Raw genomic sequence first — 21144 nt, forward strand, 5'->3', positions numbered from 1 at the left:
ATTGTATGTCACTGGTTTCATCAAAGGCACCGAATTTAGAAGAGCTCTTGTCGACACCGGTGCTTCCACCTACATTGTCACTATGAAGACTCTCAGGATGGCCAGATTCCCACAAGGTAAAATCGTTCGCTATACCATCCTAATGACAGGATTTGAAGGAAGTCAAAGCCATACATATGGATATGCATACATAGATTTGAGGGTGGGGCCGATTCGATCGAAAGCAAAGTTTCATGTGATTGAGCAAGAACCTGACTACCACATAATACTGGGACGCCCATGGCTCCATGATAACAAGGTGGTTCCTTAAACATACCATCAATGCATGAAGGCCCTGCTCGACAACAAGATCGTTTTCATTCCGGCTTCATCATCTCCTTATGCTCCCGTCTATGATACTGAGTTCCTTGAATCTCAAAAGGGAGTCCCGGAACCTCCAAGCAGGATTCGCAGTTTCCACTTCCAAGCTGGAAGACTATCGAAAAGGCTGATAACGATCCATCATCCTCAGCTGCTAAAATGATCAAGTCACCTACTACACCGACTAAACGCCATAATGGTCAGGTCTCAACTCCAGGGTCAAACTTCACGACCGATGGAAATGTAGAAGGGAGAGTCATTTATCGCCGACGGAAAGATTAGCAATTAATCGGGGAGAACGATGAAAAGTTTCCCCACCATGAAGAATCGTGTCAGAGTGAGCTATCACTTGAATAAGAAGTCCAGGATGCCCCACGAAAACTACAGGACGGCACTGACTCTACCACTGACGATCTTGAAACAATCAACATTGGGACTGAAGACGATCCAAGCCAATCCTGATCAGTTCAGCACTATCACCAGAGGAGCGGACCGAGCTGATAAAATTGTTGAAAGAATATCAAGATGTCTTCGCCTGGATGTACGAAGAAATGCCGGGTCTAGATGACAAACTCGTCACCCGTCACCTGCACATCGTCCCTGGTTCCAAAGCTGTCAAACAACCTCCCATACAATTTAGACACGAAGTCGAGGAGAAAATCAAGGTCAAAATCCAGAAACTGTTAGCAGCAGGATTCATCAAGCCTATTCTTCATCCAACGTGGCTAGAAAATGTGGTACCTGTTAAGAAGAAAAATGGTCAAATCAGATGTTGTGTCGACTTCATGAACTTGAATAAATGTTGTCCAAAGGATGATTTTCCTCTACCCAACATTGACATGCTCGTTGATGCAACCAGTGGTCACGGTATGTTCTCATCCATGGATGGATATAGTGGGTACAACCAGATCAAGATGTATGAACATGACGCCAACAAGACTGCGTTCCGTACTCCCATTGGGAATTTTCACTACACTGTGATGCCCTTTTGGTTAAAGAATGCTGGTGCCACCTATCAACGAGCCATGACTGCCATCTTCCACGACATGATGCACAAGCAAGTAGAAGACTATGTTTATGATGTGGTGGTAAACTCGAAGACTCGAGCATTTCATCTCGAAGTTCTAAGACATGTGTTAGAAAGATGCAGAGAATACAAATTAAAAATGAATCCTTTAAAGTGCGCATTCGGAGTTTCTTCCGGAAAATTCTTAGGATTCCTGGTCACGGCTGAAGGGATCAAAGTCGACCCAGACAAGGAAAAAGCTATTACCACCATGCCTCCTCCACGAACCGTGAAGGAACTACAGAGGTTCATGGGCAAGGTAAATTATATTCGACGCTTCATTCCTGGATTAGCTCAACTCATTGTTTCGTTCACACCTCTGCTGAAAAAAGGAGCAAGCTTCACCTGGACAGTTGTTCAACAAGAAGATTTCCATAAAATACAACAGATATTATTGTCACCGGCCGTCATGAGGTCTCCAGTACAGGTACGACCTCTGATTATTTACACAGCCTCCAGTGACGTCGCCATCGGCGCACTCCTCGCTCAGGAAGACGACGAAGGCGTCGAACGACCGATTTACTACTTCAGCCGCACAATAAGAGACGCTCAACTCCGATATCCAAAGGCCGAAATGGCATGCCTGGCATTGGTACATGAAATCCAGAAGTTCAGACATTACTTACTATCTAACAGGGTCGTACTCATCTCCAAAGCTGATCCCATAAAGTTCTTGCTATCAAAGCCATCCTTGATAGGGAGACCAGCGAAGTGGCTACTCCAGATGTCAGAATTTGACGTAGCTTGCACGCCACCTAAAGCCATCAAAGGTCAAGCAGTCGCAAACTTGCTCGCTGCTTTTCCAGGGGAAGACGCAACAACACTACATGAAGAAGTTCCCGGCGAATTCCCATACATCTTGGTCATCAAGGAAGAAACATGGATTCTATACTTTGATGGATCTGCCACCCCTAGTAGTGACACCGGAGGAGCGGGCATAGTGCTGGTGTCTCCATCTGGTGAAGTCTTCTCACATTCGTTCAAGTTGGATTTCCACTGCACCAACAACTCAGCGGAATATGAAGCCTTCCTATTAGGATTATCTTTGGCCAAGCAAGCAGGGGCAACACATCTCGAGATAAGGGGAGATTCAAAATTATTGGTCAACCAGATGAATGGAACATATGCTCTCAAAAAATCACACTTGCTCCATTCAGAACCGAAGCTCAGCGACTGTTGACCTATTTTTCTGACGCAGCGATCGTCCATACTGGACGGACTAACAATAGGCATGCTGATTGCCTAGAAACTCTCGCCTCCAAGATGCAATTCGAAGGAGCACAGAAAATGATTACTGTACATAGGCGTACAATATCTTCAACTTGGCTCACTCAGATCGAAGACACTCCAGCGAACGATTGGCGAGCACCCATCATTCATGAATTGAGCAGCTCTATTTCAGAAGGCCAAGTCAGCCTCAAGGAATTGAAGAACTACTTCTTGCTTCATGGATGGCTATACTATCGAAACCCTGATGGATCTCTATCACGATGTCTTTGGAGCGACGAAGCGGAAGAACAGCTCAAGCGCATACATGAGGAAGTCTGTGGGTAAACGTTAGTGGTAACACTTTACAGAAAGCTTCAAAGAATGGGGTACTACTAGCAATCCATGGAGACTCAGTCAAGAGATTTACAAGGATCTTGTCATGATTTCCAAACACCTCCTCATCACTTGGAGGTTTTGACGGTCCACCACACTGGGGATTGGAGGGAGCCTTACATCAAATACCTCCGGGACAACGAACTACCACTGGAAAAGAAGCAAGCAGACAAACTCATTCAGAAAGCTAAGAAATTCGTCTATCTCGATGGGATCTTATACCGCAAAATCTTTGGTGGAAATTTACTGAGGTGCTTAGCCGAACATGAAATCCCTACAATCCTGAAGGAAGTACATGATGGAGAACATCAAGGAAAGAGGAAACTATTTCTTCGAATTCATGAGAAGTATTATTGACCGACCATGGAAGATGATGCAGCCGCATACGTTCAGAGGTGTCACCAATGCCAAACCCATGGTAATCTCATCCACACTCCTTGTCTCCCGTTGAATTCTGTGAATAGTTCGTGGCCTTTCTATAGCTGGGGACTAGATATCATTGGGAAGATCAATCCAGCATCTTCAAAACCACATGAATACATCATCACTGCGACAGAGTACTTCACCAAGTGGGTCGAAGCTATTCCTCTTCGAAACACTACTGGAGTTACGATTGCCGCCTTCATCAAAGGGAACATAATATGCAGATTCGGAGTTCCTAAGCATATCATCACAGATAACGGAACTCCTTTTGCCAATTAAGATGTTGAGAAGCTGCTCAATAAATATGGGATCAAACAAATCTTCTCCACGCCTTACTATCCACAAGGAAATGGTCAAGCAGAAAGTACCAACAAAACTTTGATCAGGATTATCAGTAGGACGATTCATGACAATCCTCGATCATGGCATGAGCAATTACCCATGGCTCTATGGGCTTACAGAACTGCGCCAAGGAGCTCGATCGGTACTTCGCCATATTCCCTTGTCTATGGAGCTGATGCCATACTTCCAGCAGAAATCAAAGTTGCCTCAGCCAGGATTGCAGCATCCAGTGGTGTACAATGGGATGAGGCTGAAATCTCCAGATCGAGAATCGCTGAGCTAGATATGCTTGAATCAAGGAGAACCAAGGTGGAAAAATATGTGGAAGCTTACAAACAGAGGATCTCCAGAGCCTACAACAAAATGGTAAGACCTCGAACATTTCAAGTAGGAGATTTGGTATTAAAGAAGGCAAAACACATTCAACAAGACATGTCTGCTCCTAAGTTCTCTCCTAAATGGGAAGGGCCGTATGTTGTTATCAAAGCAGTGTCTAGCGGATACTACAAAATTTTAGCAATCAACAGAGGAAAGGAAGGAAACATCATCAATGGCAAATGGCTCAAAGCTTATTATGCCTGATCCATGAAACACACTACCTCTTCATCATTTCAAGCATTTTCAAAATGTAATTTCATTCCTCCAAAGAGCATGCGAATACTCCTTTGTTCATTAAACATTTCATAAATGAGCAAAATTCGTTCACACACCAAAACAGCCGTTTTGTTACACAAATAAGTGTGACATCTTATTTATTGTCACACTTATTAGTGTAATAAATATGGTGTTTTTCTTTTGTTACACATTAGTTGTCACACTAATAAGTGTGACTTTAATTAATTAAAATCACACTAAAAAGTATGTCAAATCTCTTACACATATTAGTGTAACAATTATGAAGTAATTAAGAAAAAAATATTTATTTTTATTTCCCCTCCCTGTTTTAGATTCCTGCACCTGCCACCCGCATTGTGGAAAAAGAATAGAAAAAGAATTTCAAAATCTCCATTCATAGACCATTATATTACATTATTGTTCAAGTTACATTTAAAAGGTGCATATGCTACAAATTTACAAGTTGCCAACATTTGAACAAATGATAGTTAAGATTGGTTTGGTCAACAATCACACCGTATCAGTGCAGTTCAAACCATTATTTCGTAACAATAACCTGATTACCAATATAATTAATGAACTAGCCCGCCAGTGAGTATGCTTAGAAAAATGAGTATATCCTTGCCTTGTTATCCTTGCCTTGTTTTCTTTTCCGGCTCAGCAAAGAAGATCAATTATACATCCATATATGATCTAGGATATATGTGGTGCAGCAAGGGGCATAAGAAGCTCTTCCTGCACATAGCATACAAGTATAAGAACGTGAAACATGAATGAGTATAAACTGGAAACACATCGGGTAGCAACAGACGCTAAGATATAGTTCAAGTTCAGTAAATACAAAAGAAATGAGATGGCAGAAACGCACTAACTCTTATAAATTCATCTTCTTCAGAATTAACAACTCCCTCAACAAAATACCAGAGGGTGAACAAGTTCTCTAACACTCGCATGTACCTCTGCTAACTCCCACCCACAAACATCAATAGTGTCTGGCAAGTATGTGCATGGTACCAATAGTAACCAAGAAACAACAACATCAATGAAAATTTCAGTCAGTATCATTTATACAAAATAATTAGTCTGCACTAACAAGCACCGTAATTGTGATGACCATTTTTTCAGATTTTTTGTTTGCCTGATACCCTCGCATTTACAATTAAGTAAAGCAATATAATTTACAAATGTGTTTGAGATCTCTATTACGACATTCTCTTAGATTAGTGACTAAGCAAGGAGCTTTAATTTAAAATGAATAATGACGAGAAAAATCTTTTACAAAGAAACTGATGCTTAATAGTTCACTTACATCTCTTCTTATTCTTCGCTCTTCAGGGCAATCTTTGCTATGACTTGAAATGCTTCTTTTACATTGAGGCCTTCTTAAGATGAATTCTCAAAGGAATGTTTCCTTTGGATGCACACCGTACTCGTTTCCTTTCTCTTTGACACCTGATGAAATCCAAGGAAGTTGCACAATGTTGAAGGAGATGAATAAAAAAACAACCAACACCAAGAATAAAAACACTCAACATAAACCTTGTTACCAAAACAAGAAAGGGAAAGTTGTCGGGGTCTGATGGTTAGAGGCTGAAGAGTCGAAATTTTTTATTATACCGAATGAAACCTTTGTATAATATTCTGTAATGTTCAAACGCATTTTCCTAAGAGAAAGGTGTTTGTGGCAGAATAATAGTTATGTATGCAATCCAAAGAGTTCAAGGTGCTACCTGAATAAGAAATTATTCCCTCTAGTTGTTCAAACTTTCAAAAGACTTTGCAAGGTAACATCGTGTACGAGAACATAACAGTCTGACCACAGTAAAAGGCAACAGCTAGATTTTGGAATCTTTCCTGTCCAGTTGCGTCCAATATCTGCCAAAAAAAAAAAAAAAAGCAGCCAAATATGATGAGTTCATGTTCATCAAACAGATGCATCTGTGAACGATCAAGTCACCAAACGGTATTGTAGTTTAAATTTTATGGGCTTCTGATGTTCTTAGATAGATCAGTTATATTACTGTGAGCACACGAACCACGTGCGTGTCCGAACGCTCACAATCAATCTTTAAATAAATTGTGAGCACACGAACCACGTGCGTGTCCGAACGCTCACAATCAATCTTTAACATCTAAGGAGATTATGATGATGGTACCCTGGTGTTGATTCATTGGCTCAAAACCTTCGGGTTTATCATGGCCTCCTCCAACCACTCCAGGCGTGGCGTTTGTGCATGGGATATAAGTATTAAGGAAAACGAAACACATAAGCAAACACGTGTGGAGCTAAATGAATGTAAAGTGCTGAAATGTAAATAAAACCAAGGTTTACGTGGTTCAGCACTAAGGCCTACATCCACGGGATTTGTTGTTCTATTATGTTCTTCACGGTTACACGAACAGTTGAATGATTTTTGGGGTTTACATGTTTCTCTCCTCTCAGGGATTAACCTACCTTTGCTATTTCTCTCTCTCTCTCTCTCTTTCCTTCCCTTCCTGATGTTTTTCCCCCCCTTTCCTCTTGGTGGAGATTGGGTATTTATAAGGTTAGAACGTGGGTCCCATCTCTGAAGACCGTTGGAACCTTATCTTCTTGTGTCCTTGCGTCCATCGCGCGGAGGTCTGCGTTTCCCCCTTGATCCCGCAGGGGCATCCTCGCTCGTTCCACAGGTTGGTCGACACGTACACTGCTCGGAGTGTTTAATGTGGGTAGTTGAGGGGTCTGCTCGTGTCAGACAAGTGTCTTCTGCCCCTGTCAGTCCGTGTCAGCTAACTTTCTCTCCACCGTTGATCTTGGCTTCTCTTTTGGGGATGAGATAAAGTAACTCCTCGGGGTTTATTTGGTGTTTCGTGACCCATCATGTTTCGATGTTTTTGGCCTGCATGCTTTCCACGTGCCTCTTTATATACATGTGTCTGATAGTGAGATATATGTGTACACAATTTGCCCCTTTTCTTCGGGCTTGAATGACTAATGGGTGCCTTGAAGAAAAACTATCGTCGCATATTCTTCTCACTCCTAATAACTTCTCCTCGATATTTGGGCACGTCTTTTATTCGTGCATTAACTGCTTATGTAACGGGCACGTTTTCCTATTCCTCCCTTAATTTCCTTCTCTTTCTTTCGGGTATTTTAAGGATAGAAGGAAAATTTAATTTCATTCTTCCTAAACACTCTCTCAGTTTTCATTCTTCCTTTAAATTTTCTTTCTGTCTTCATTGAACCTGTGACCTTAAATTTTCTGTCAGTCTTCATTGCACTTGTGATCTTAAATTTTCTGTCAGTCTTCATTGCCCCTGTGATCTTAAATTCTCTCCACCTTAGCATTAACCACGCCCGCTTCTCCTGTTTGTTTCTTCTACTGCTGTTTTTGCCGGTAAGTTTTCCTTTTCTTTATTTCCACCGTTTTATGCTGTGTTGACTTGTGAATTTTCTGCTACTGTTGTTCCTTGTTTGTGATGAAGAACTTCTTCTGATGCTTGTATACTAGTTTTCCCCTGTTCTTCATCTTAAATTAAGGAAGCCATTACTTTGAGGGTGAAATATTGAGCATGTATACCACTTTTAGGGTTGCTATGTTATCGTGGTTGTATTACTATGGATGTGTTTTTTGATTTTGGTGATTTTGGTGATTTTGGTGTGTAACTTGTTCTTGATTTTATTCTTTCCGCAGCCATGTCTGACCGTCCGCGACCTACTTATCAGACTCCGGATTCTGGGTTATCGAGATCTCCTCCGCGTCGAGAGTCTCAAGATGATGTTCGTCGGAGTCGAGTTTCTTCTGGAGCGAAAGCCTCGTCCTCTAGGGAAGATATTCCCCCGATAATTCCGTCTGGTTCTCGAAGAGTCTTTGATCGCTCAGTGGCTCGTCCTCGTGATGATACTAGGAGTACGCAGGCTTCGCCCTGCGCTGTTGCTTTTGACATTCCTCCTCTACGTTCGTTAGTGCCCGAGCATCATCTACGGTCTTCTCCAACTTTTAAAGGGAAGAATACGAAGAGCGTAGCTCCTAGGGTTGAATCTTCAAAGAATCCCCCCGTGAAGAGAAAAGCTTCGGAAGCGTTCGTTAGTTCATCCGGCCCTGCCGAGGAGGATGAGGCTTCTCCCTTGATACGCAGTGTCTCTGTTAGCAGGAAAAAAGTAACTTTTAAGCACATCGATCTTGAAATATTCAAGGAAAAGCATGAGCTTCAAGCCTTCGGGGTTCGTTTCTATGCCCCTGAGGATGATATTACGTATGAGCTTATCTCCAAGTACGAATTCGATGAGTTTCATTTGTTAACGACGGTTGGGGCATTCGAGGCTGGTCTGATGCTGTCGTTGTACAAATCCGGTGATTCCTTCTACTACGACGTGCTGGCTAGTCGTGAGGGTTCTTCCACCAATACTCATAGCCGTTCCGTATCCCAACTATCGGGGAATTATCTCCGCGCCCTGAAGGAATGCTATCTGCGGAGTAAGGGGGAAACGTCGATGACTTGTTACGTTCCCAATCCCATGGAGAAGGAATGGTATACGCCTGAGAATTTCAATAACTCCTTTGGGGATTACGTCAATAGTAGGAATCGCAAGCCGTGGAGTGTCAGCCTTCGGAATCTCCCTGCTCCTCGAGGCGAGATTCGTCTGTTAAATGAGGTCAGCGATGCCAAGCTGAAGTATGTTCCTGGCACGGAGGCGTCCAGTCATCGGAAACTCTTCCCCGCGCGAGAGAGGATCAAGCGCGATCATGATTACGAGTGGCACGCGACCGTTATCGAGATAGTTGGTCCGTGGGCTTACGGTTGGATTCCCGGTCCCCGCGGTTGGCGGCCAACCGAGAATAGTAAGCCGCGCGAATCTCCTCCTGTTTGCTATGGAGATTTCTGCCCCTGGCGTCTGAACTTTGCGGGCATGAATTTTCCTTATGCCCTGGACGTCATAGAGGGAGACGAGGAGGATGGTTCCGGTGCTATACTCCCACCGAAGAATATCTCAGCTGCTCAGGTATGCAGATTCTAGCTGCGCTTCTTTTTTAGAACTTCCATCAGACGGGAAAAATAATTCTTTTTGTGGTGTTGGTTTCAGGTTTTGAAGAAGAAAAAGATTAGGCCGAAGCAGTCTTCTACGACGGTGATGGGCGAGGTTGAGGCCCAAGAAGAAGTTACTAGTCCAGTGAACGAAGAGTTTGCTGAGGACGAGATTACAGATGGGGAGGAACGTACTGGTACTTCCCCTATCAATGTCGGAGAAGAGGTCTTCGCTGGTCACGCTGGTGATGAAGGGAGGAACAAAGTTGTGATGGCTGATGACGTTGTCATTGGGGATGTTTCCGTCCCTGCTGGTGATGTCGCGGATACCCTTCCCACTTCTCAAGAATTTTCTTTTGATCGGATGTATTCCACGGGGGAGTTTTTTGACGAAGCCCTCGATTTTCCCGAGGACTTCTCTTTACTTTCCCCCAATGATGATTGGGATGTTCTTGGTGGTGATGGTAATGGGGATGCTACTGTAGAAGATGTTGGTGCGGAGAAGCCTGCTGTGCATGTAGGCGCGGAGGAGCATGCTGAGGGGGTCGAGTAAGAGAAGGGAAAATCTGTCGTTGACGCGCCCGCCGATAGTCTTCCCCAGTCGCCGACGTCTGAGGGTGAGGACGCCATCATGGATTGGTTTAAGGAAAAGAATCTTCTGTTTGTCTCTCATCCCGCTCCTGTGGTCGCTGGGGAAAAGGAATCCACCGCGTATACCCGTCGCATGATGGAGATGTCTTCAAAGGCGCAGGTGTCTGAAGCCTGGGGAAAAAGGTTGACTGTTCCCGAAGCTACCCTCGTGCCGGAGCCTCCTACTTCCGTTGCCGATATGATGGCCATCGCCGACGGGTATCAATATGGCTTTCCGCAGCAGCGTGTGCTTGAGGTAAATTTTCGTACACACTTCTACGTGACGATCAGACGCTTTGATGAAATAATGTTGTTATCTTGATGTGTAGATGATGAGGAGCGAGCATTGTAACCACGTGATGTATCAGTTCTTCAAAGCGAAATCTCTGAAGCTCGAGGCTAAGCTTCGTCATCGAGAAAAGGAATTATCTGCGGTTGAGGTGGAAATTGAAGAGCTGAAGAAAAGCCTTAAGGAAAAAGAAAAGCTGGGTGAAGCAGAGGCTGATCTTCGGTCAGAACTTGTTGCAGTGCGCGCGGAGTTAGAGCAAACTCGTAGCCAAGTTTCCGCTTTCACAGGTTTGGTTCTTTTCCCTCGCCGTATGTCGTCATTCTTTTATCTCTTAGTTGTTCTGTCTGAGTCTCCCCACCCTATCTCCAGTGGGTGGCGTCCCCGAGCTGATATGGCTTCGAAACGAAAGAGTTCGGCAAAAATCTCGTATTAGAGATTTGGTTGAGAAAATTAAGAGTGAAGCTAAGAAATGGGATGCTCGGGCTGAGGTATGGCGCGCGCGGCATGTTCAGATGGTCGACATGCAAAATCTGTACAACCATGATCGTGCTTTATTTAATGGCACACTGCTGCGGACCTGTGATAGTCTGCGAGAAGCCCGTGAGCGCACTTCCTTGTTGGAATCTAGGATTCAGCGGTTGGAAGAAGAATTACAGACAGCTCGATCCATTCCTCTTTCAGGGGTCCAGGATAATATGCTCTGTCTTGTCAAAGAAAGAGATGACGCTCGTGCTGAAGTCTACGCTCTCAGTAATGCTCTTTCCGCGTCTCGTTCCGACGTAGCTCGTCATGCTGAGTCTGAGAGGAATCTCGAAGTGTGCATGTACAGACTCAGCAAAGGGGTCTCAGAGATAAATAAAGAGGTCGACCACCTTCGTCATGTGGACTCGATGAAGCAGGTAGAATTAGATGCCTGTCAATTTACTCTCACCAACCTTCAACTAGACTATAAGAAATTATCCGCGGAATATGATCATCTTGATGAAGCGCGAGATGCGGTTGTTAATGAGTATGAAGAGGCTTCGGCTTGTGTCGAAGGTATAATCCCATTTCATCGAGTGTGACCTTGTCTTTTTTCTACGCTAACTCCGTGGTGTTGTCTTTTTCAGAGCTCGAGGGACGCCTTCGCGTCACAAATGAAAAACTTGAAAAGGCTCAATCGTCCTTAGCGCAGCAGGAAGAACAGACCAATCACTTCAAGAATTTAGCAGCAACCCGCGAGGAGGCCGTTGGTGCTGCTTCTGGAGAGGTGAATCGGCTATCTTCGTTATTATCCCAAGCCCAACAGCGGACAACAGTTATTAAACACAGGGCTCGTTGTCAATTGGCTGAGGAGACGAACAAGATGCTGGAGAGGATAGAACTTGGCCTAAGGAATGAACATGGTCTCTTGAAGAACTATCCTCGTCGTCCCGTTCCTTCTGCCTTGCCAAGCTCCTCGGGCCCTTCTTCTGGTGGGAGCGTCCCATCAAGTCTTCGGAATAATCCTGCCGATGGGGCCGCCACTTAGATAGAGATCGCAGCGTTTTGTAGGATCCGCGGCATCATTATACTTTTTGTAATCATGTAACAAGGATATTTTTTGCTGATGATCCTGTAAAAGGAATATTTTTGATTGTGTATCCTTGGCTTTGGCTTTTCACTTCTTGTAATCACCCTTTATGAAATGAATCCTCTCTTGATATACCTACAATGTCGTTTTGTTTTTATTTTAAGTATTCGTGAAAAATCAAAACAAAAGTTTTTAAGTGTTTTTGAGTGCGATCCTGAAGGAAGGTACCTTCGTGATCGTCTTGAGACCTGTCACCCCGCTGGCGAATCCTGGGCCAGAGGATTCCCAGACGGTGGGGGCCGGGGAAACGTTCTAGGATATGGGATTAAAATATTTACGCACCCATTCCGTCGACCCGTTGCCTTAATATTGGTTGGGTATCTCTTTCTGCTGGGTGCCTTCCCCCTGGTCTTACACTTATGGACACTGATGGGGGAGCCCTGAGAGATTGTAGATTAACTACTTTCCCCAATATTGTAGGTAGATTCCACTGACTTGATAATTTGAAAGCTTGTTTGATTGATAAGTTGAGGTCTTCCCTCTTCCAGAGATAGAAACATGTGGAGCGGTCAGGCTCCCTTCTTCTTCTGGTACACTCCAAGCAGATTCAAATCTGCGTTGCTTCTATGGGAAGTATGGTTTGAGCCATTTAGCATTCCAAGGATGCCGGAGGACCTCGCCTTTTAGATTACGAAGGTAGTAGGAACCGTTACCCGCAATGTCGTGGATCATAAAAGGTCCTCCCCATGTAGGTGCTAACTTTCCCCATTTCTTTTCTTGCTGATACCGTGGGATTGTTCTCAACACATACTGTCCCTCTACAAAATTCCGTAGCTTTACCTTTTTGTTGTACTCCCTTGCTAGTCTTCGTTGATAATTTTCCATCTTTTGCAATGCTACTTCCCTTCTTCCTTCCAAGTCGTCCAACCTTTCTAACATCATATCTGTTGTGAGGTTTTTCTCCCAAGCTTCGGTCTTCGTGGTTGGCATGAGGATTTCTGTAGGTATGACTGCTTCAGCTCCATAAGTTAGAAGAAACGGGGATTCCCCGGTAGCGGATCTTCGTGTTGTCCTGTATGCCCATAAGACATTGTGCAGTTGTTCGCACCATCTTCCCTTATGCTCGTCTAATTGTTTTTTGAGTATAAGGGCGAGGGTCTTGTTGGTAGCTTCCGCTTGTCCGTTGCTTTGAGGGTATAAGGGGGTGGACTTGTTCTTTCTTATTTTGAAGGTGTCGAAGAGCATGTCTACATTTTTTCCCTGTAATTGCTTACCGTTATCAGATACAATTTCCGCAGGTATACCAAATCTGCAAATGATGTTCTGGAATATGAAAGTGAACACATCCGCGTCTCTGATCCTGGCCAAGGCCTTAGCCTCCACCCATTTACTGAAGTAGTCCGTGGCTACTATCAAAAATCGTCTCTTCCCTGATCCTTCGATGAAAGGCCCGACGATGTCTACGCCCCATTTTGCAAATGGCCACGGGCTATCGACAGAGTTTAACATTGTTGCCGGCGCGTGGATTTTTTTCGCGAAGCGCTGACATTCTTCACATCGTCGGGACATCCTCGCAGCATCTTGTATCAAGGTCGGCCAGTAATATCCTTGCGTTTTTGCCTTGTCAGCCAGTGATCTCATGCCACTATGATTCCCCGCGTCACCATAGTGGATATCATTTAGAATTCGATGCCCCTCTCTCCGGGACAAGCAGCGTAGTAATGGTCCAAGGAAGGATTTTCTATACAGGACCCCCTCCCGAAGATCATATCTTCCCACTTTGGAGAGCATCTTCCTAGCTAGTTTCCGATCCGCAGGTAAGCTTCCTTTTTCGAGAAAGGCTTGTATTGTCACCCTCCAGTCATCTTCGTTGCTGAAGTCTTCGTCTTGATTTGCTCTTGACAGGATGTCTTCTTCATCAAAGTCATTATGGATGTCTTCTCCTACCTGGTCTTCGATATTTTCTTCCATCACATCTTGATTGGTAGCGAAGGAGAATTGAGATGCAATCGAAGGCTCTATACCCTTGCTATTTTAATAGCTTCGGCATTTTTATCCCTCAGCATAGATGATATATATGCCAGGGCATCCGCGTGCCTGAGGTCCCTTCTGCATAAGTGCCGGAACTTAATGTTCGGGATTTGTGATGCCAATGTTTGGACCAAGGCCATGTAAGCTGACAGAGTGTCATCGTACACATTATACTCGAGCCCAATTTTCCGTATGACAAGCTGCGAATCACTTGTCAGCCTTACATCGATTACCCCCATCTCTATTATTATACGTAGGGCATGTACGACAGCTTCGTATTCAACAATGTTATTGGTATGCTCTTTGAATTCCAATCTAAGTGCCTGTATAATCCTTTCTCCAGTTGGGGTGATAATGACAATACCTATTCCTGCTCCTTCCTTATTTTTAGATCCGTCGACAAAGACTTCCCATTGTCTATGACTCGCAGGTTCGAGGATATCCATTGGATCCTTGATTTCTTCCTCGGCTTCTGGTATTCCCTTAATCTCTTCGTCGTTGTCTAGGGGGAGGTCTGCTAAGAAATCTGCCAGCACTTGGGACTTCTGAGAAATGTTGAATTTCATGAATGATGTTGAATTGGTCCAGATGGGTATTCCATTTGGCTATTCGGCCCACTTTTCCCGTACTTTTGAGGACTGCTTCTAATGGTGCTTTGCATGGTACCCTGACGAGGTGAGTTAGGAAGTAGGTTCTCAGTTTTTGGGTAGCCCATACCAGTGCGAGGATGAGTTGTTCAATCTTAGTATAATTTCTTTCCGCGGAATTGAGTGTCTTGCTGACGTAGTAGATAGGCTGTTCTACCTTTGTATTGGTCTTGACTAATACCGCGCTGACTGCGTCCTCTGTTGCTGCTATGTACAGTGCCAAAACTTCATCAGGGTCTGGTTTCTGCAGGATTGGGATTGAAGCTAGATGTTCTTTGATTTTTTGGAATGCTTCCTCGCATTCAACAGTCCATTCGAACCTGCTCCCTTTTTTAAGAATATTGAAGAAATGTTTGCATTTGTCCGAGGACCGTGCAATAAATCTGCCCAACGCTGCTATGGACCCATTGAGCTTCTGCACTTCCTTCAGATTCTTTGGTAACGGCATCTCTACTATGGCTTGAATCTTAGCAGGGTCTACCTCGATGCCCCTTTTCGTCACTAGATACCCGAGGAACTTCCCCGAGGTGACACCGAAAGTACATTTCTCCGGATTCACTTTCATGTGATGCTGTCTCATTGCTTCGAAGATATTCCTCAGGTCCTGGTGGTGATTTTTACGCAGCTTGCTTTTGACGAGCATGTCGTCTACGTAGACTTCTAGGGTTCCTCCAATCCATGGCTTGAAGATAGCATCGACCATCCTTTGGTATGTTGCCCCTGCGTTTCGGAGCCCGAAAGGCATTCTGGTATAGCAATAAAGGCCATGTGGGGTATAGAACGCTGTGTGTGGCTGATCTTCTTCTGCCAGGGCTACTTGGTTGTAACCAGAATATACGTCCATGAATGACAGCTCTTCGTACCCTTCAACTGCTTCAACCAGTTGATCTATGCTCGGCAGGGGATAGCTGTCCTTTGGACATGCCTTGTTGAGATTAGTAAAGTCGATGCATATTCTAAACCCTCCATTTTTCTTAGGAACAATGACCATGTTGGAGATCCAGGTAGGGTATTTGACTTCCTTGATAAATCCTGCATCTAGTAGCTTCCGAAGTTCTGTTTCTACCGCCTTATGATATTCTGGAGCCACTTTTCGTATTTTCTGCCTGAACGGGGGAGTGCCCGGTTTGATGCGTAGTTCATGTTGGATTACTTTTGGGTCAATCCCCGGCATATCTCCTAACTTCCAGGCGAACACATCCGCATATTCCTTAAGTAATTTGGTTAAGGAATGTTCTCTTCCTTCGTTCATGATGGTCCCAATTTTGACCATCTTCGGGTCTTCTTCCGTTCCTATGTTGATTTCCTTTATGGGTTCTACTGGCGTGAACACAGGCTTCGGGTTTCCGAGAACTGGGGCGCTCTTTAATTGTTATTTAGCGTGTTTCTGCTCTTCGCTGGTTGTTGAGGTACTTGTTTCCGAGCCTTGGTCATTACGATCTTTCGTCAAGCCTTTTCCTGTAGTTTCCTTAAGGAATAGGTCTACGGCTTTTTCTTTCGCGGTTTCTTGATTTCTTACTCTTCGGATTTTTCGCTGCTCTTCTTGCTCATTGTTGATATGATCCTGAGTGGCCTGGCATTCTCGCGTAGCGATTCGATCTCCCTTGATCTCCATTATTCCCTCAGGTGTTGGAAATCTGAGGTATTGGTGGTATGTTGCCGCAACTCCTTTGAGCTTGTGTACCCATTGTCGTCCAATAATGGCGTTGTAGGGGGAAGGGGTGTCCACCACACTGAATCGGGTATCCAGTTTCATGGGCCCTGGGTTGACCTGTAACACGATGTCTCCCAAGGGCTTCGTGGTTGCTCCATTGAATCCGTAGATGGTGTGATAAGAGGTCATCAACTGTTCATCCTGGAGCTTCATTCGTTTGAATGCATCATAGAATAGGACATTTACAGAGCTTCCCCCGTCTATGAGGATCTTTTTGAGGTTACATCCAGCTACTGGTAATGTTAGGACCAAGGGATCATTATGGTCTTCCATATCTTCTTCGATATCCTCGGCATCGAAGATGACAGGAGATTCCATCCATTCTTCGTGTTCGTCCACTGCTATCCCATCGACCTTATATAACTCGCAGCGGTCTTCGAATTGCTTCCGTAACCTTTTTCCAATCTGCGCTGTGAGTGAGGGTCCTGTGGCTTCGGAACACGAGATGGTGTTGATTGTTCGGTTTTCTTCCGGAAGTTGGACTGGTTTGGTTCGTTTGGATCTGTCGTCGGTAACCTCCTTTCATATGTAATGTTTGAGCTCTCCCGCATCAATTAATTTCTGGATCATTATTTTAAGGTTCTTGCATTTTTCGGTCTGGTGTCCGTTGAAACAGTGATACTCACAGTAATCTTTAGACTTCTCGGATCTCAGGGGCTGCTTTCCCTTAGACCATGGCCACTCTAAGTTTTCCCTCCCTTTGATTTCTCGTAGGATACGAGCGTAGCTAGCGTTGAGTTTCGTGTAAACTTGATCTTCGAATTTTCGGTCGTCTGTACTTCGTTCATCCCTCCGTTCCTTCCTATCTTCGTGAGGTCTCTCATCTGAGCAACCCCTTTTGGCCCCATTGGTTTGTTCCGCTGAATTGGTGCGGTGAGACCTCTGCGGATATGCCCTCGGGTTTTCCCGTTGAATTTCTTCAAGTCGAGCGTGCTTCTCGATAATTATTCGGAGATCTCCTTCTGTCTTGGGCATGCTCCCGTGAATTTCAACAAATAGGGGACTCATTCGGTCTAAGCCCCATTTATAGCAGTTGATGCTTACCACTGGGTCCACGCTCCCTATGGCTTGGCAGATCTTATGCCATCTATTTGTGTATTCCCTCGTGGTTTCCTTGTAGCCAATTGCTAGTGAAAAGAGCTTATCCATCCCGGTGTTTACAGTCTTGTTGTACATGTATGTTCTTAAGAATTTCTCTGCGAGTTGGTCATATGAGTGGATGGAGTTTGGTGGAAGATTATCAAACCATGATAACGCCGATCCCTTCAAGCTTGACGGGAAGTATCTATAGAGTACGGCGTCGTTCTGACCCCATCTAGCTAAGACACGGTTGTAGTACCGAATATGTGCAGCAGGGTCGCTGGATCCATCATAGCATTCGAACGTCGGGACAGGGCATTTCAGTGGAATAGGGGTGTTGGCCAAGCGATGCGTTAGGGGCGTGGAGTTAGCTTCTCTCATGACCTCCTCTAACCTTCCCGCACCTTGTTTATTTTTTAATTGCCTGATCTCTGCCATCATCTCATCTCGTAGTTCCTCCATTGCGCGTTGGTGCTCTAAATTCTTCCGCTCATCACCGTCTGACTCTCCATCGTCATAATCCGGGTCGGATACGCTACGTCTCCTTGTCACGTCTTCGTTAGCCGCTAGGACGACTCTACAGTCTTGGTTTGGCTCTGGTGCTTTGGAGCTTGCTTCATCAAGTTGTTGGCTGGTCTTCATGCTTAGAGCAATCCGCTCCTTTAAATCTTGATTTTCTCTGGCCAACAGAGCTACAGCTTCTGCGTAAACCTGCTGGTTCTTCCTCAGTTCCTCAAGCTCAGCCATTAGTCGGTGTGATTGGTTGGACCCCTGATTGGGAGTCCCAGCGCGTGCCGCTACAGCCGTGGTACCGCCCTCCTCCATGGTCTGTACTAAAGGTGGCAGGGGCTCAGCTTCGGTTGCTGGTGTTTCCAAATTGGAGTGAGCGCCCCTCTGCGGTGCCAGAGCAGCCGGTATGGTTTGATTCTGATTATTTGTTAGCGGCATTCCAAAGGTTAGCAGGTGCGCGGGTTGGAATGTTCGGGATTCATCCACCCTTTCTCTTGGTTGATTAAGTTGACTCATGGCGAAGGTATTGCTAGCCTCCGCAGCCTTCGGAACTACCGCAGCCTCCCCGTATTTTATCGTTGCTGCTCTGAGAGCCGCCGCTGCAACTGAATTAGCGTTCATGGGTGAAGTGATCTCTGCAGTATCTTGCCTTCGATTGGTCACTTTAGCTTTATCTCCTTTCTGCTTGCTTCGGGTGATGATCGGGGTTGTCCTGGGCGTTTCTTTTGACAAAGCTTTGGATTTTCCTGCTTCCTGCGTCTTTTCCATCACGTGCCCTTTTGTTGATACTGAAATCTCGCGTAAACTTGCCTTCTTTACTCACAACACGTTCTCTCTGCATAAGTTATTTCAAACAACAGAAACGGGAATATCCGCGTGAAGCGGGTTAGTTGGCGAAATACAATTTTTCAAGAGGGAATTAATACCCGCAGGCTATAAACTACGGGTTAGAGTTTTATTAAAAGCGATCCTTAGTATAAAAACTACGAAAATTGTAAATCCGATGGATTAGAACAATAACCCGCTTAGAACAATAACTCTTATCGAAGACCAAAGGTGGGTTTTTGAACATAATACAGTTGACGAATGATCTACACGGTCCGAGCTGATAAAATCAGAGCAATCATATGCCAAATTAAAATGAAATCACAGGACAAGATAAATCTTTTACCGGGACGAAGTCCCTGTTTCTAGCGCCAAATTGTGAGCACACGAACCACGTGCGTGTCCGAACGCTCACAATCAATCTTTAACATCTAAGGAGATTATGATGATGGTACCCTGGTGTTGATTCATTGGCTCAAAACCTTCGGGTTTATCATGGCCTCCTCCAACCACTCCAGGCGTGGCGTTTGTGCATGGGATATAAGTATTAAGGAAAACGAAACACATAAGCAAACACGTGTGGAGCTAAATGAATGTAAAGTGCTGAAATGTAAATAAAACCAAGGTTTACGTGGTTCAGCACTAAGGCCTACATCCACGGGATTTGTTGTTCTATTATGTTCTTCACGGTTACACGAACAGTTGAATGATTTTTGGGGTTTACATGTTTCTCTCCTCTCAGGGATTAACCTACCTTTGCTATTTCTCTCTCTCTCTCTCTTTCCTTCCCTTCCTAATGTTTTCCCCCCCCCTTTCCTCTTGGTGGAGATTGGGTATTTATAAGGTTAGAACGTGGGTCCCATCTCTAAAGACCGTTGGAACCTTATCTTCTTGTGTCCTTGCGTCCATCGCGTGGAGGTCTGCGTTTCCCCCTTGATCCCGCAGGGGCATCCTCGCTCGTTCCACAGGTTGGTCGACACGTACACTGCTCGGAGTGTTTAATGTGGGTAGTTGAGGGGTCTGCTCGTGTCAGACAAGTGTCTTCTGCCCCTGCCAGTCTGTGTCAGCTAACTTTCTCTCCACCGTTGATCTTGGCTTCTCTTTTGGGGATGAGATAAAGTAACTCCTCGGGGTTTATTTGGTGTTTCGTGACCCATCATGTTTCGATGTTTTTGGCCTGCATGCTTTCCACGTGCCTCTTTATATACACGTGTCTGATAGTGAGATATATGTGTACACAATTACAACAACAAATATTTCACTTAACTTATATATCAAAGAAGTGTGGGTGAAGAAGCATAGGCCTAACACTACACCCGTTAAATATAAAACCAAAGATATATTATAGCCTTTCGAACACAGCGAATACATCAGACTTGAGAAGATCTTAAAGTGTCTGAAAGGTGGGCTACTCTCTCTTTAATGGTTGAGACAAGATGCTTAACACGCTCAATTTTCATTTAGAACTTTCCCTGCTGATTAATTTATCACCGTACCGCATGACAGGACATCTAGTAGATTAATAAATTCACTAAAATTTACACTAATCAAATCTGAAGTCCTAATTAATACCATAGGCAAGTTAGTGCAATCTGAATAACGTCAAAAACCAAAGGGAGCAGAACTAAGTCTAATCACACCAAAGGTAACTCCAGGTGATTAAACATAAACAGAAGCAACGTATCATGCAAGATAAACAGATACGCCCCTGCCCCTGCAGTTGTTCTGACTAAGAACACGCCAAAAAGGCTGTCAAGGAACGTGTTAGAAAAAAAATAAAAACAGAAGCAACATATCATGCAAGTGGAAGTATATTACAATAATTTTAACCAACTACAACTTGAGAAGTCCATTTCCATAGATTCTAAAATACAGTTTTACCAGTTAAAAGAATTATGAAGCTACCATTATTAGCCAGTTCTTATGGTACACACCAAATCCAAATTTTTTTACATGTGGAACTTCCTTCAGGAATCCTATTGTAGTAACTACTACACCCTGCAGATGAATCAACAAGATAACTGGTATCATTAGGAAGAGATCAAAGTCCACCCTGACCTGTATATAGCAGTAAACCACTTGCTCCAGGGGCAAAAGTGCTCCTCCAAGAATGTAGTAGGCTTCTTCAAAATTTGCAAATTGATGCGTTGAATCCAATATCCACCTATATCCATGCAAGAAAATTCTACAATGAGATCCCGCATAAATATTGTCAATCTGGAACATTACAAGATACCAAATGCACGCTAGAACTAAGAAGTATAGCTAGTAATTACGATTTACGATGAACATAAAACCGACATGAAGAGTAACACGTGACAAATTATAAGGAAACAAACCCAGCTACGATAAGATCTTCTGAAAAATCTCGGTCTTTGCCTTCAAGTCTTCCACCACTTTCTCAACCGTTGCTGACTCCAGAGCCAGTATCCTCTCCTCATCCAGTAAAGC

At 44.3% G+C, this 21144-nt stretch overlaps 1 long non-coding RNA gene across 1 annotated transcript; it reads right to left on the reverse strand.

The window, feature by feature from the left end:
• Positions 1–4776: 4776 nt before the first annotated feature.
• LOC113293458 lies at positions 4777–20846 on the reverse strand. The gene is made up of 5 exons (XR_003332317.1): positions 20752–20846; positions 6139–6283; positions 5718–5860; positions 5281–5400; positions 4777–5143 (listed from the first exon to the last, which is right to left on the reverse strand). It is a non-coding gene; the product is annotated as an uncharacterized LOC113293458 (long non-coding RNA).
• Between the last annotated feature and the right edge of the window lie 298 nt (positions 20847–21144).

Source organism: Papaver somniferum, chromosome 7 (genome assembly GCF_003573695.1).
Source record: "Papaver somniferum cultivar HN1 chromosome 7, ASM357369v1, whole genome shotgun sequence".
Lineage (NCBI taxonomy): Eukaryota > Viridiplantae > Streptophyta > Magnoliopsida > Ranunculales > Papaveraceae > Papaver > Papaver somniferum.